The sequence below is a fragment of the Lampetra fluviatilis genome, chromosome 71 (assembly GCF_964198595.1).
Source record: "Lampetra fluviatilis chromosome 71, kcLamFluv1.1, whole genome shotgun sequence".
NCBI lineage: Eukaryota > Metazoa > Chordata > Hyperoartia > Petromyzontiformes > Petromyzontidae > Lampetra > Lampetra fluviatilis.
In genome coordinates this window covers 3,084,186-3,098,239 of record NC_136345.1, presented here as the reverse complement: position 1 = coordinate 3,098,239, position 14,054 = coordinate 3,084,186, and positions in this window count along the sequence as shown.

Below are 14,054 nucleotides of genomic sequence, written 5' to 3'. Positions count from 1 at the left end.
CCCACCCACCTACCCACCAACCCACCCACCCACCCATCCACCCACCAACCCACCCATCCACCCACCAACCCACCCATCCACCCACCCACCCACCAACCCACCCATCCACCCACCAACCCACCCATCCACCCACCAACTCACCCACCCAACCTATTAACCCACCCACTATCCCACCGACAAATTCACCCACCCACCCACTAATCCATCCACCAACTAACCCACCCACCCACCAACCCACCCACCAACCCACCCACCAACTCACCCATCCACCCACCAACCCACCCACCCTCCCACCCACCCACCAACCCACCCACCAACCCACCCACCCATCCACCCACCCACCCACCCACCCACCAACCCACCCACCAACCAACCCACCCACCAACTCACCCATCCACCCACCAACCAACCCACCCACCAACCCACCCACCAACCCACCCATCCACCCACCCACCCACCCACCCACCAACCCACCCACCAACCAACCCACCCACCAACTCACCCATCCACCCACCAACCAACCCACCCACCAACCCACCCACCAACCCACCCATCCACCCACCCACCCACCCACCAACTCACCCATCCACCCATCCACCCACCAACCCACCAACCCACCCACCCTCCCACCCACCAACCAACCCACCCACCAACCCACCCACCAACCCACCCACCAACCCACCCACCCACTAACCCACCAACCCACCCACCCACCCACCAACTCACCCATCCACCCACCAACCAACCCACCCACCAACCCACCCACCAACCCACCCATCCACCCACCCACCCACCCACCAACCCACCCACCCACCAACCAACCCACCCACCAACTCACCCATCCACCCACCAACCAACCCACCCACCAACCCACCCACCAACCCACCCACCCATCCACCCACCCACCCACCCACCAACTCACCCATCCACCCATCCACCCACCAACCCACCCACCCTCCCACCCACCAACCAACCCACCCACCAACCCACCCACCAACCGACCCACCCACCAACCAACCCACCCACCCTCCCACCCACCCACCCACCAACCCACCCACCCATCCACCCTCCCACCCACTCACCCACCCACCAACCCACCCACCCATCCACCCTCCCACCCACTCACCCATCCATCCACCCACCCACCCACCCACCAACCAACCAACCCACCCACCCACCCACCTCCACGCTGTCTCTCATCTCCGACTGGAGTCGCTCGTTCTGCAGCTCCAACTCGGCGTTGGCTTCGAGCAGAGCCTTGCCCAGCTCCGCCGCCAGCACCAGCTCACGCTGCTTGTGCTGTAGCAGCAGCAGCGTATCCTCCTCCTCCTCCTCCTCGTCCACCTCCTCGTCCACCTCCTCGTCCACCTCGTCATCCTGCTGCTTCAGCACCTCGCTATCGTCGTCCACCACCACCACCACCTCCACCACCTTCTTCACAAGCTGCTGTTCAGTGGTCTTCTCTTCGTCAGCACCGTCACCGTAGCCACCACCAGCGTCACCACCATCGTCACAGTCACCAGCATCACCACCATCACCACCGCCACCACCACCATCGTCACCACCACCATCATCACAATCACCACCATCACCACCACCGTCACCACCGTCACCACCACCACCGTCATCACAACCACCACCACCGTCACCACCATGACCACCATCATCACCACCACCGTCATCACCACCGTCACCACCACCACCACCACCGTCATCACAATCACCACCACCGTCACCACCACCACCGTCACCACCACCACCGTCACCACCACCACCGTCACCACCACCATCACCACCGTCACCACCACCATCACCACCACCACCACTACCACCACCACCGTCACCACCACCGTCTTCACAATCACCACCACCATCGTCACCACCGTCACCACCACCACCGTCACCACCACCATCACCGTCACCACCACTACCACCACCACCGTCACCACCACCATCACCACTACCACCATCACCACTACCACCACCACCGTCACCACCACCATCACCACCACCATCACCACCACCGTCACCACCACCACCATCACCACCACCACCACCATCACCGTCACCACCACCACCATCACCACCACCGTCACCACCACCGTCACCACCATCACCACGACCATCACCACCACCACCACCGTCACCACCACCACCACCACCACCATCACCACCACCGTCACCACCACCACCGTCACCACCATCACCACCACCACCATCACCACCACCACCATCACCACCACCACCATCACCATCACCACCACCATCACCACCACCATCACCACCACCACCACCACCATCACCACCACCGTCACCACCACCACCGTCACCGTCACCATCACTACCACCACCACGTGGTCTCCCCAGTCCCCACGTGTCGTCGTATTTCCCTCCGGGGGGGTCGCCCCCCTCTCCGGGGGCCCCCCTCCCCTCCATCATCACTCCTAGAACAACAACAACAACAATCAACAACCACAACAATCAACAACCACAACAACAACAATCAACAACCACAATCATCAACAATAATCAACGATAACCAGTTTCAACAACAATCATCAACAACCACAACAATCAAGAACCACAACCATCAACAATCCTTACCACCAACAACCAAAATCACCAACAACAACAACCATCAACAACCATCAACAACCATCAACAACAACACTACTAACACACACCGCACATACAACCATCAACAACCACAACAACCATGAACAACGCCACCACTAACACACACCGCACATACAACCATCAACAACCATCAACAACAACCATCAACAACAACCATCAACAACAACCATCAACAACCATCAACAACCACCACCACTAACACACACCGCACATACAACCATCAGCCTGCCCAACCATCATGAAGGTCCTTAATGATCGTGAGCAGAGGGTCAGGGACTCCGAAAGCACGAGGAACAACCCAGAGCCCAGGCCTACTGATGGTATCATAGGCCTTGACCAGGTCAATAAAGCAGAGATGTAGGTCTTGTTGGAATTCCCTACACCTCTGCTGTAGCAGACGGACAGAAAATATGGCATCTGTGCAGGACCGCCCTTTCCTGAAACCGCATTGGGGCTCCGCAAGCCTCTCCTCAGCGTGCCTAGCAAGGCGATGTTGAATAATCCTTGCCAGGACCTTTCCCGGCACACTGAGGAGTCAGATGCCCCTGTAGTTGTTACAGTCTGTGCGGTCCCCCTTCTTAAAGAGGGGGACCACCAGGGCATCTTTCCAGTCCTGCAGAACCCGTCCAGTGGTCCAGACTGTTGTTATGATGTCATGTAGGGCAGTCTGTGCACAAACGCCACCCTCCCTCAGCATTTCGCCTTGGAGATCATCTCTGCCCGGTGCTTTTCATGTCCTCAGACTCCGGATCACCTTTAGCACTTCCTCCACAGATGGCATCTCAGCCAACCACCCACAGGGGTGGCTACGTCTGCAAAAAATTGAGGCACCGCAGCCTCAGCAGGGTCGTCCCCAACCTTGCCCCATGATGTTGCCTGGGCAAACATGTTCCTGGGGGTCGGAGAGTGGATCACCGTTTTTTCCCCTTTAATGATGATGATAGGTGAGGTGCTACAACTTACCTTTTGATGAAATTTAAAGAGTGATTTGTGATTGTGGGTTACTGAGGCAGATTCCATTTCTTCAGCAACCCGCGACCACCACCCATCCTTGCAGCGCCTCACGGCTCACCGAACCTCCGAGCGAAGGCTGCGGTAAGCCTCCTCATTCTCGAAATGTTGGATGCTGTAGACGGTGAGAGTGGGCCTGTCGCTTTTTCTCAGCCAGCCTGAACACCTCCTCTGTCAGCCAGGGTCTCTGGGGAGGTCTGGACCGCGTACCCAAAGAGCCATTGCAGCTGCATGAGCCATAATCCTAAACCTCGCCCATTTCCCCTGGGCATCAGGACGAGTGGGGGACGACGCCAACCCCAGCTGCAAGTGACAATTAAATTCTCATTTACAAGGCTGCCACTCCTCTGTCGGGAGCTGGACCAGTACCGCCTAGACCTCTGTGGTATTCAGGAGGTCCGGTAGACCAGCTCTGATGGTTGTGTGTGTGGATGAGAGGCTGCCACTCCTCTGTCTGGAGCTGGACCGGTACCGCCTAGACCAGGGGTCTGCAACCTTTAAGACATAAAGAGCCACTTGGACCCGTTTCCGAAGGAAAAAATAAACTGGGAGCCGCAAAACCATTGCAACATTTAAAACAAATATAACACTGCATATATTGTTTCTTACCTTATTGCTATATACAGGATCGTGCAGTCAGCTGTCAATCTGAATAAAAAAAGGACTTTTTCACTTAACAATGTAAAATATATTTTTGCAAATTAATAGCTAAATTACCTGGTTAATGGGATTTTTGCTCCTGAACCTCAGTGCAGTGTCTGCACATCAGGGCTGTAAGACGTCACCTTCATTTTCACACAGGCTTGCAAGCTGTCATCTGTGAGGCGTGATCGATGTTTGTTTTTAATATAGTTCATGTTGGAGAAGACCTGCTCACATACATATGTGGAGCCGAAGATCGACAGGACTCCAAATGCATACTTTTTCATGTTTATATAAGTGTTGGGGATGGCATTCCATGTTTCGAATACAAGTTTGTCCTGTTTGGGAAGGTTTTCAATATCACTCCATTTATGATTCTGAGCCAGAATGGCCTTCTGACGGGCAACATCCTCAAGAGTAGCGGTCAAGCATTTGAACTTGGACACCCATATATCTTTGTCGGCTATATCGGCCAGTTCCATCTCAAGATCAGGTTGACTTACACCTGCAAATGCAGTCATATTCAATAGGGATGGATCGATCGCCAGGGGAGTGACAGGGAAGGATAATGTCGTTGTTTCCTCTCTGAACTCACAGAATCGTTTCCCAAACGAACTTTGCATTGTGGTGATTGCAGACTTGAAATATTCCAAATTTATCGTATCATGACTTTGTTTGAACTCTCTCAAAGAGGGAAAGTGAGACAGTGTACCTCTCTGTAAATCTTTGACAAACACTGTCAACTTGCGCTCGAATGCCAAAACCTCCTCCAGCATGTGCAGGGCTGTGCCTCCTTTCCCCTGAAGGGTTGTATTTAGCGTGTTTAGATGTGCTGTCATGTCTACCATAAAATGTAATTTTTCCAGCCACTCTGGCTGTTCCAGCTCAGCAAAGGTGAGCTCTTTGCTGCCCAGGAAGGTTTTTACTTCTTCCAAACATGTGACAAAGCAACGGCAACGTTATTGCCTGTCACCGGGCGGGCAGTGTGGAGCGGAGCGGCGACCTGTCAGCAGCGGCAACGCCAGAGCAGGTGTCACAGTGCGCCTCCTCCCCTCGCTAGCATCCGCCCCGGAGCCGCGGTCAAGGTTCAAAAGAGCCGCATGCGGCTCCGGAGCCGCAGGTTGCCGACCCCTGGCCTAGACGTATGTGGTATTCAGGAGGTCCGGTGGACCGGCTCTGATGGTTGTGTGTGTGGATGAGAGGCTGCCACTCCTCTGTCGGGAGCTGGACCGGTACCGCCTGGGTCTCTGTGGTATTCAGGTCCGGTGGACCGGTTCTGGTATTTGTGTGGGGAGAGGCTGCCACTCTTCTGTCGGGAGCTGGACCGGTACCGCCTGGGTCTCTGTGGTATTCAGGAGGTCCGGTAGACCAGCTCTGATGGTTGTGTGTGTGGAGGAGAGGCTGCCACTCCTCTGTCTGGAGCTGGACCGGTACCGCCTAGACCAGGGGTCGGCAACCAAAATAACAAGAAGAGCCATTTCTTTCCAATTCGGTACAAAATTCAGTATTTCAAGAGCCACAATGCATCTATGTACATACTGTACATACGTACATATCGTCAAGAAGCAGCCCGTAAAGAGCCGCATGCGGCTCCGGAGCCGTAGGTTGCCGACCCCTGGCCTAGACGTATGTGGTATTCAGGAGGTCCGGTGGACCAGTTCTGGTGTTTGTGTGTGGGGAGGAGAGGCTGCCACTCCTCTGTCGGGAGCTGGACCGGTACCGCCTGGATCTCTGTGGTATTCAGGAAGTCCGGTGGACTGGTTCTGATGTTTGTGTGGGGAGAGGCTGCCACTCTTCTGTCGGGAGCTGGACCAGTACCGCTTAGACCTCTGTGGTATTCAGGAGGCCCGGTGGACCGGCTCTGGTGTTTGTGTGTGGGGAGGAGAGGCTGCCACTCCTCTGTCGGGAGCTGGACTGGTACCGCTTAGACCTCTGTGGTATTCAGGAGGCCCGGTGGACCGGCTCTGGTGTTTGTGTGTGGGGAGGAGAGGCTGCCACTCCTCTGTCGGGAGCTGGACCGGTACCGCCTGGATCTCTGTGGTATTCAGGAGGTCCGGTGGACCGGCTCTGGTGTTTGTGTGTGGGGAGGAGAGGCTGCCACTCTTCTGTCGGGAGCTGGACCAGTACCGCCTAGACGTCTGTGGTATTCAGGAGGTCCGGTGGACCGGCTCTGGTATTTGTTTGGGGAGAGGCTGCCACTCCTCTGTCGGGAGCTGGACCGGTACCGCCTGGATCTCTCTGGCATTTAGGAGGTCCGGTAGACCAGCTCTGATGGTTGTGTGTGTGGAGGAAAGGCTGCCACTCCTCTGTCGGGAGCTGGACCAGTACCGCCTAGACCTCTGTGGTATTCAGGAGGTCTGGTGGACCGGTTCTGGTATTTGTGTGGGGAGAGGCTGCCACTCCTCTGTCGAGAGCTGGACCAGTACCGCCTAGACCTCTGTGGTATTCAGGAGGTCCGGTGGACCGGCTCTGGTATATGTGTGAAGAGAGGCTGCCACTCCTCTGTCGGGAGCTGGACCGGTACCGCCTTGACCTCTGTGGTATTCAGGAGGTCCGGTGGACCGGCTCTGATGGTTGTGTGTGTGGAGGAAAGGCTGCCACTCCTCTGTCGGGAGCTGGACCGGTACCGCCTGGGTCTCTGTGGTATTCAGGAGGTCCGGTGGACCGGCTCTGATGGTTGTGTGTGTGGAGGAGAGGCTGCCACTCCTCTGTCGGGAGCTGGACCGGTACCGCCTGGGTCTCTGTGGTATTCAGGTCCGGTGGACCGGTTCTGGTATTTGTGTGGGGAGAGGCTGCCACTCTTCTGTCGGGAGCTGGACAGGAACCACCTAGACCTCTGTGGTATTCAGGAGGTCCGGTGGACCGGCTCTGATGTTTGTGTGTGTGGAGGAAAGGCTGCCACTCCTCTGTCGGGAGCTGGACCGGTACCGCCTCGACCTCTGTGGTATTCAGGAGGTCCGGTGGACCGGCTCTGATGGTTGTGTGTGTGGATGAGAGGCTGCAACTCCTCTGTCGGGAGCTGGACCGGTACCGCCTCGACCTCTGTGGTATTCAGGAGGTCCGGTGGACCGGTTCTGGTATTTGTGTGGGGAGAGGCTGCCACTCTTTTATCGGGAGCTGGACCGGTACCGCCTGGATCTCTGTGATATTCAGGAGGTCCGGTAGACCAGCTCTGATGGTTGTGTGTGTGGAGGAGAGGCTGCCACTCCTCTGTCGGGAGCTGGACCGGTACCGCCTTGACCTCTGTGGTATTCAGGAGGTCCGGTGGACCGGCTCTGGTATTTGTGTGAAGAGAGGCTGCCACTCCTCTGTCAGGAGCTGGACCAGTACCGCCTAGAATTCTGTGGTATTCAGGAGGTCCGGTGGACCGGCTCTGGTGTTTGTGTGTGGGGAGGAGAGGCTGCCACTCTTCTGTCGGGAGCTGGACCAGTACCGCCTAGACGTCTGTGGTATTCAGGAGGTCCGGTGGACCGGCTCTGGTATTTGTTTGGGGAGAGGCTGCCACTCCTCTGTCGGGAGCTGGACCGGTACCGCCTGGATCTCTGTGGCATTTAGGAGGTCTGGTAGACCAGCTCTGATGGTTGTGTGTGTGGAGGAAAGGCTGCCACTCCTCTGTCGGGAGCTGGACCAGTACCGCCTAGACCTCTGTGGTATTCAGGAGGTCCGATGGACCGGTTCTGGTATTTGTGTGGGGAGAGGCTGCCACTCCTCTGTTGAGAGCAGGACCAGTACCGCCTAGACCTCTGTGGTATTCAGGAGGTCCGGTGGACCGGCTCTGGTATATGTGTGAAGAGAGGCTGCCACTCCTCTGTCGAGAGCTGGACCAGTACCGCCTTGACCTCTGTGGTATTCAGGAGGTCCGGTGGACCGGCTCTGATGTTTGTGTGTGTGGAGGAAAGGCTGCCACTCCTCTGTCGGGAGCTGGACCGGTACCGCCTGGGTCTCTGTGGTATTCAGGTCCGGTGGACCGGTTCTGGTATTTGTGTGGGGAGAGGCTGCCACTCTTCTGTCGGGAGCTGGACCGGTACCGCCTGGGTCTCTGTGGTATTCAGGAGGTCCGGTAGACCAGCTCTGATGGTTGTGTGTGTGGAGGAGAGGCTGCCACTCCTCTGTCTGGAGCTGGACCGGTACCGCCTAGACCAGGGGTCGGCAACCAAAATAACAAGAAGAGCCATTTCTTTCCAATTCGGTACAAAATTCAGTATTTCAAGAGCCACAATGCATCTATGTACATACTGTACATACGTACATATCGTCAAGAAGCAGCCCGTAAAGAGCCGCATGCGGCTCCGGAGCCGTAGGTTGCCGACCCCTGGCCTAGACGTATGTGGTATTCAGGAGGTCCGGTGGACCAGTTCTGGTGTTTGTGTGTGGGGAGGAGAGGCTGCCACTCCTCTGTCGGGAGCTGGACCGGTACCGCCTGGATCTCTGTGGTATTCAGGAAGTCCGGTGGACTGGTTCTGATGTTTGTGTGGGGAGAGGCTGCCACTCTTCTGTCGGGAGCTGGACCAGTACCGCTTAGACCTCTGTGGTATTCAGGAGGCCCGGTGGACCGGCTCTGGTGTTTGTGTGTGGGGAGGAGAGGCTGCCACTCCTCTGTCGGGAGCTGGACTGGTACCGCTTAGACCTCTGTGGTATTCAGGAGGCCCGGTGGACCGGCTCTGGTGTTTGTATGTGGGGAGGAGAGGCTGCCACTCCTCTGTCGGGAGCTGGACCGGTACCGCCTGGATCTCTGTGGTATTCAGGAGGTCCGGTGGACCGGCTCTGGTGTTTGTGTGTGGGGAGGAGAGGCTGCCACTCTTCTGTCGGGAGCTGGACCAGTACCGCCTAGACGTCTGTGGTATTCAGGAGGTCCGGTGGACCGGCTCTGGTATTTGTTTGGGGAGAGGCTGCCACTCCTCTGTCGGGAGCTGGACCGGTACCGCCTGGATCTCTCTGGCATTTAGGAGGTCCGGTAGACCAGCTCTGATGGTTGTGTGTGTGGAGGAAAGGCTGCCACTCCTCTGTCGGGAGCTGGACCAGTACCGCCTAGACCTCTGTGGTATTCAGGAGGTCTGGTGGACCGGTTCTGGTATTTGTGTGGGGAGAGGCTGCCACTCCTCTGTCGAGAGCTGGACCAGTACCGCCTAGACCTCTGTGGTATTCAGGAGGTCCGGTGGACCGGCTCTGGTATATGTGTGAAGAGAGGCTGCCACTCCTCTGTCGGGAGCTGGACCGGTACCGCCTTGACCTCTGTGGTATTCAGGAGGTCCGGTGGACCGGCTCTGATGGTTGTGTGTGTGGAGGAAAGGCTGCCACTCCTCTGTCGGGAGCTGGACCGGTACCGCCTGGGTCTCTGTGGTATTCAGGAGGTCCGGTGGACCGGCTCTGATGGTTGTGTGTGTGGAGGAGAGGCTGCCACTCCTCTGTCGGGAGCTGGACCGGTACCGCCTGGGTCTCTGTGGTATTCAGGTCCGGTGGACCGGTTCTGGTATTTGTGTGGGGAGAGGCTGCCACTCTTCTGTCGGGAGCTGGACAGGAACCACCTAGACCTCTGTGGTATTCAGGAGGTCCGGTGGACCGGCTCTGATGTTTGTGTGTGTGGAGGAAAGGCTGCCACTCCTCTGTCGGGAGCTGGACCGGTACCGCCTCGACCTCTGTGGTATTCAGGAGGTCCGGTGGACCGGCTCTGATGGTTGTGTGTGTGGATGAGAGGCTGCAACTCCTCTGTCGGGAGCTGGACCGGTACCGCCTCGACCTCTGTGGTATTCAGGAGGTCCGGTGGACCGGTTCTGGTATTTGTGTGGGGAGAGGCTGCCACTCTTTTATCGGGAGCTGGACCGGTACCGCCTGGATCTCTGTGATATTCAGGAGGTCCGGTAGACCAGCTCTGATGGTTGTGTGTGTGGAGGAGAGGCTGCCACTCCTCTGTCGGGAGCTGGACCGGTACCGCCTTGACCTCTGTGGTATTCAGGAGGTCCGGTGGACCGGCTCTGGTATTTGTGTGAAGAGAGGCTGCCACTCCTCTGTCAGGAGCTGGACCAGTACCGCCTAGAATTCTGTGGTATTCAGGAGGTCCGGTGGACCGGCTCTGGTGTTTGTGTGTGGGGAGGAGAGGCTGCCACTCTTCTGTCGGGAGCTGGACCAGTACCGCCTAGACGTCTGTGGTATTCAGGAGGTCCGGTGGACCGGCTCTGGTATTTGTTTGGGGAGAGGCTGCCACTCCTCTGTCGGGAGCTGGACCGGTACCGCCTGGATCTCTGTGGCATTTAGGAGGTCTGGTAGACCAGCTCTGATGGTTGTGTGTGTGGAGGAAAGGCTGCCACTCCTCTGTCGGGAGCTGGACCAGTACCGCCTAGACCTCTGTGGTATTCAGGAGGTCCGGTGGACCGGTTCTGGTATTTGTGTGGGGAGAGGCTGCCACTCCTCTGTTGAGAGCAGGACCAGTACCGCCTAGACCTCTGTGGTATTCAGGAGGTCCGGTGGACCGGCTCTGGTATATGTGTGAAGAGAGGCTGCCACTCCTCTGTCGAGAGCTGGACCAGTACCGCCTTGACCTCTGTGGTATTCAGGAGGTCCGGTGGACCGGCTCTGATGTTTGTGTGTGTGGAGGAAAGGCTGCCACTCCTCTGTCAGGAGCTGGACCGGTACCGCCTGGGTCTCTGTGGTATTCAGGTCCGGTGAACCGGTTCTGGTATTCGTGTGGGGAGAGGCTGCCACAGTCTTCAATTGGGGGCAAAAAAGTCCTGCTTTTCTTCTGCGGGAATCTCCCCGCTCGCAGATATATTTGAGGGGGTCATGGGGGGGCGGGGGGGGGGGTATGACGCCTCTCCAGGTTACCGCTGCGAGACACGGAGAGGGCACGTGACCGTGTCGCCCGCAAATGTCTTGTGGGAGGCGCTGTGTGAGTGCGGCGTTACCCAGCGACCACTTTTGCACGTGTAGTGTATAGTGTAGTGTATAGTGTAGTGTATAGTGTGGTGTATAGTGTGGTGTATAGTGTGGTGTATAGTGTATAGTGTAGTAGTGTATAGTGTAGTGTATAGTGTAGTGTATAGTGTAGTGTATAGTGTAGTGTATAGTGTGGTGTATAGTGTGGTGTATAGTGTGGTGTATAGTGTATAGTGTAGTAGTGTATAGTGTAGTGTATAGTGTAGTGTATAGTGTAGTGTATAGTGTAGTGTATAGTGTGGTGTATAGTGTGGTGTATAGTGTATAGTGTAGTAGTGTATAGTGTAGTGTATAGTGTAGTGTATAGTGTAGTAGTGTATAGTGTAGTGTATAGTGTAGTAGTGTATAGTGTAGTGTATAGTAGTGTAGTGTATAGTGTAGTGTATAGTGTAGTAGTGTATAGTGTAGTGTATAGTGTAGTGTATTGTGTAGTGTATAGTGTAGTGTATAGTAGTGTAGTGTATAGTGTAGTGTATAGTGTAGTGTATAGTGTAGTGTGTAGTGTAGTGTATAGTGTAGTGTATAGTGTAGTGTATAGTAGTGTATAGTAGTGTAGTAGTGTATAGTGTAGTGTATAGTGTAGTGTATAGTGTAGTGTATTGTAGTGGATAGTGTAGTGTATAGTGTAGTGTATAGTGTAGTGTATAGTGTAGTGTATAGTGTAGTGTATAGTGTAATGTATACTGTAGTGTATAGTAGTGTATAGTGTAGTAGTGTTTCGTGTAGTGTATAGTGTAGTAGTGTATAGTGTAGTGTATAGTGTAGTAGTGTATAGTGTAGTAGTGTAGTAGTGTATAGTGTAGTGTATAGTGTAGTGTATAGTGTATAATGTAGTGCATAGTGTAGTAGTGTATAGTGTAGTAGTGTATAGTGTAGTAGTGTATAGTGTAGTGTATAGTGTAGTGTATTGTAGTGGATAGTGTAATGTATAGTGTAGAGTATAGTGTAGTGTATAGTGTAGTGTATAGTGTAGTGTGTAGTGTAGTGTATAGTGTAGTGTATAGTAGTGTGTAGTGTAGTGTATAGTGTAGTGTATAGTAGTGTATAGTGTAGTGTATAGTAGTGTATAGTGTAGTGTATAGTGTAGTGTATAGTGTAGTGTATAGTAGTGTGTAGTGTAGTGTATAGTGTAGTGTATAGTGTAGTGTATAGTGTAGTAGTGTATAGTGTAGTAGTGTATAATGTAGTGTATAGTGTGGTGTATAGTGTAGTAGTGTATAGTGTAGTAGTGTATAGTTGTGTAGTGTATAGTGTAGTAGTGTATAGTGTAGTAGTGTATAGTGTAGTGTATAGTGTAGTGTATAGTGTAGTAGTATATAGTGTAGTAGTGTATAGTGTAGTGTATAGTGTAGTAGTGTATAGTGTAGTAGTGTATAGTGAAGTAGTGTATAGTGTAGTGTATAGTGTAGTAGTGTATAGTGTAGTGTATAGTGTAGTAGTGTATAGTGTAGTAGTGTATAGTGTAGTAGTGTACAGTGTAGTGTATAGTGTAGTGTATAATGTAGTGTATAGTGTAGTGTATCGTGTATAATGTAGTGTATAGTGTAGTAGTGTATAGTGTAGTAGTGTATAGTGTAGTGTATAGTGTAGTGTATAGTGTAGTGTATTGTAGTGGATAGTGTAATGTATAGTGTAGAGTATAGTGTAGTGTATAGTGTAGTGTATAGTGTAGTGTATAGTAGTGTAGTGTATAGTAGTGTAGTGTATAGTAGTGTATAGTGTAGTGTATAGTGTAGTGCATAGTAGTGTAGTGTATAGTGTAGTGTATAGTGTAGTGTATAGTAGTGTAATGTATAGTGTAGTGTATAGTGTAGTGTATAGTAGTGTAGTGTATAGTGTAGTGTATAGTAGTGTAGTGTATAGTAGTGTAGTGTATAGTGTAGTGTGTAGTGTATAGTAGTGTAGTGTAGTGTATAGTGTAGTGTATAGTGTAGTGTATAGTAGTGTAGTGTGTAGTGTAAAGTGTAGTGTTAAGTGTAGTGTATAGTAGTGTAGTGTATAGTGTAGTGTGTAGTGTAGTGTATAGTGTAGTGTGTAGTGTATAGTAGTGTAGTGTATAGTGTAGTGTATAGTGTAGTGTATAGTAGTGTAGTGTAAAGTGTAGTGTATAGTGTAGTGTATAGTGTAGTGTGTAGTGTATAGTGTAGTGTATAGTAGTGTGTAGTGTAGTGTATAGTGTAGTGTATAGTAGTGTATAGTGTAGTGTATAGTAGTGTATAGTGTAGTGTATAGTGTAGTGTATAGTGTAGTGTATAGTAGTGTGTAGTGTATAGTGTAGTGTATAGTGTAGTGTATAGTAGTGTATAGTGTAGTGTATAGTGTAGTAGTGTATAGTGTAGTGTATAGTGTAGTAGTGTATAATGTAGTGTATAGTGTGGTGTATAGTGTAATAGTGTATAGTGTAGTAGTGTATAGTGTAGTAGTGTATAGTTGTGTAATGTATAGTAGTGTAGTGTATGGTAGGGTAGTGTATAGTGTAGTGTATAGTAGTGTATAGTTGTGTAGTGTATAGTTGTGTAGTGTATAGTGTAGTGTATAGTGTAGTAGTGTATAGTGTAGTGTATAGTGTAGTAGTGTATAGTGTAGTAGTGTATAGTGTAGTGTAGTAGTGTATAGTGTAGTGTATAGTGTAGTAGTGTATAGTCTAGTGTATAGTGTAGTAGTGTATAGTGTAGTAGTGTATAGTGTAGTAGTGTATAGTTGTGTAGTGTATAGTAGTGTAGTGTATAGTAAGGTAGTGTATAGTGTAGTGTATAGTAGTGTATAGTTATGTAGTGTATAGTGTAGTGTATAGTGTAGTAGTGTATAGCATAGTAGTGTATAGTGTAGTAGTG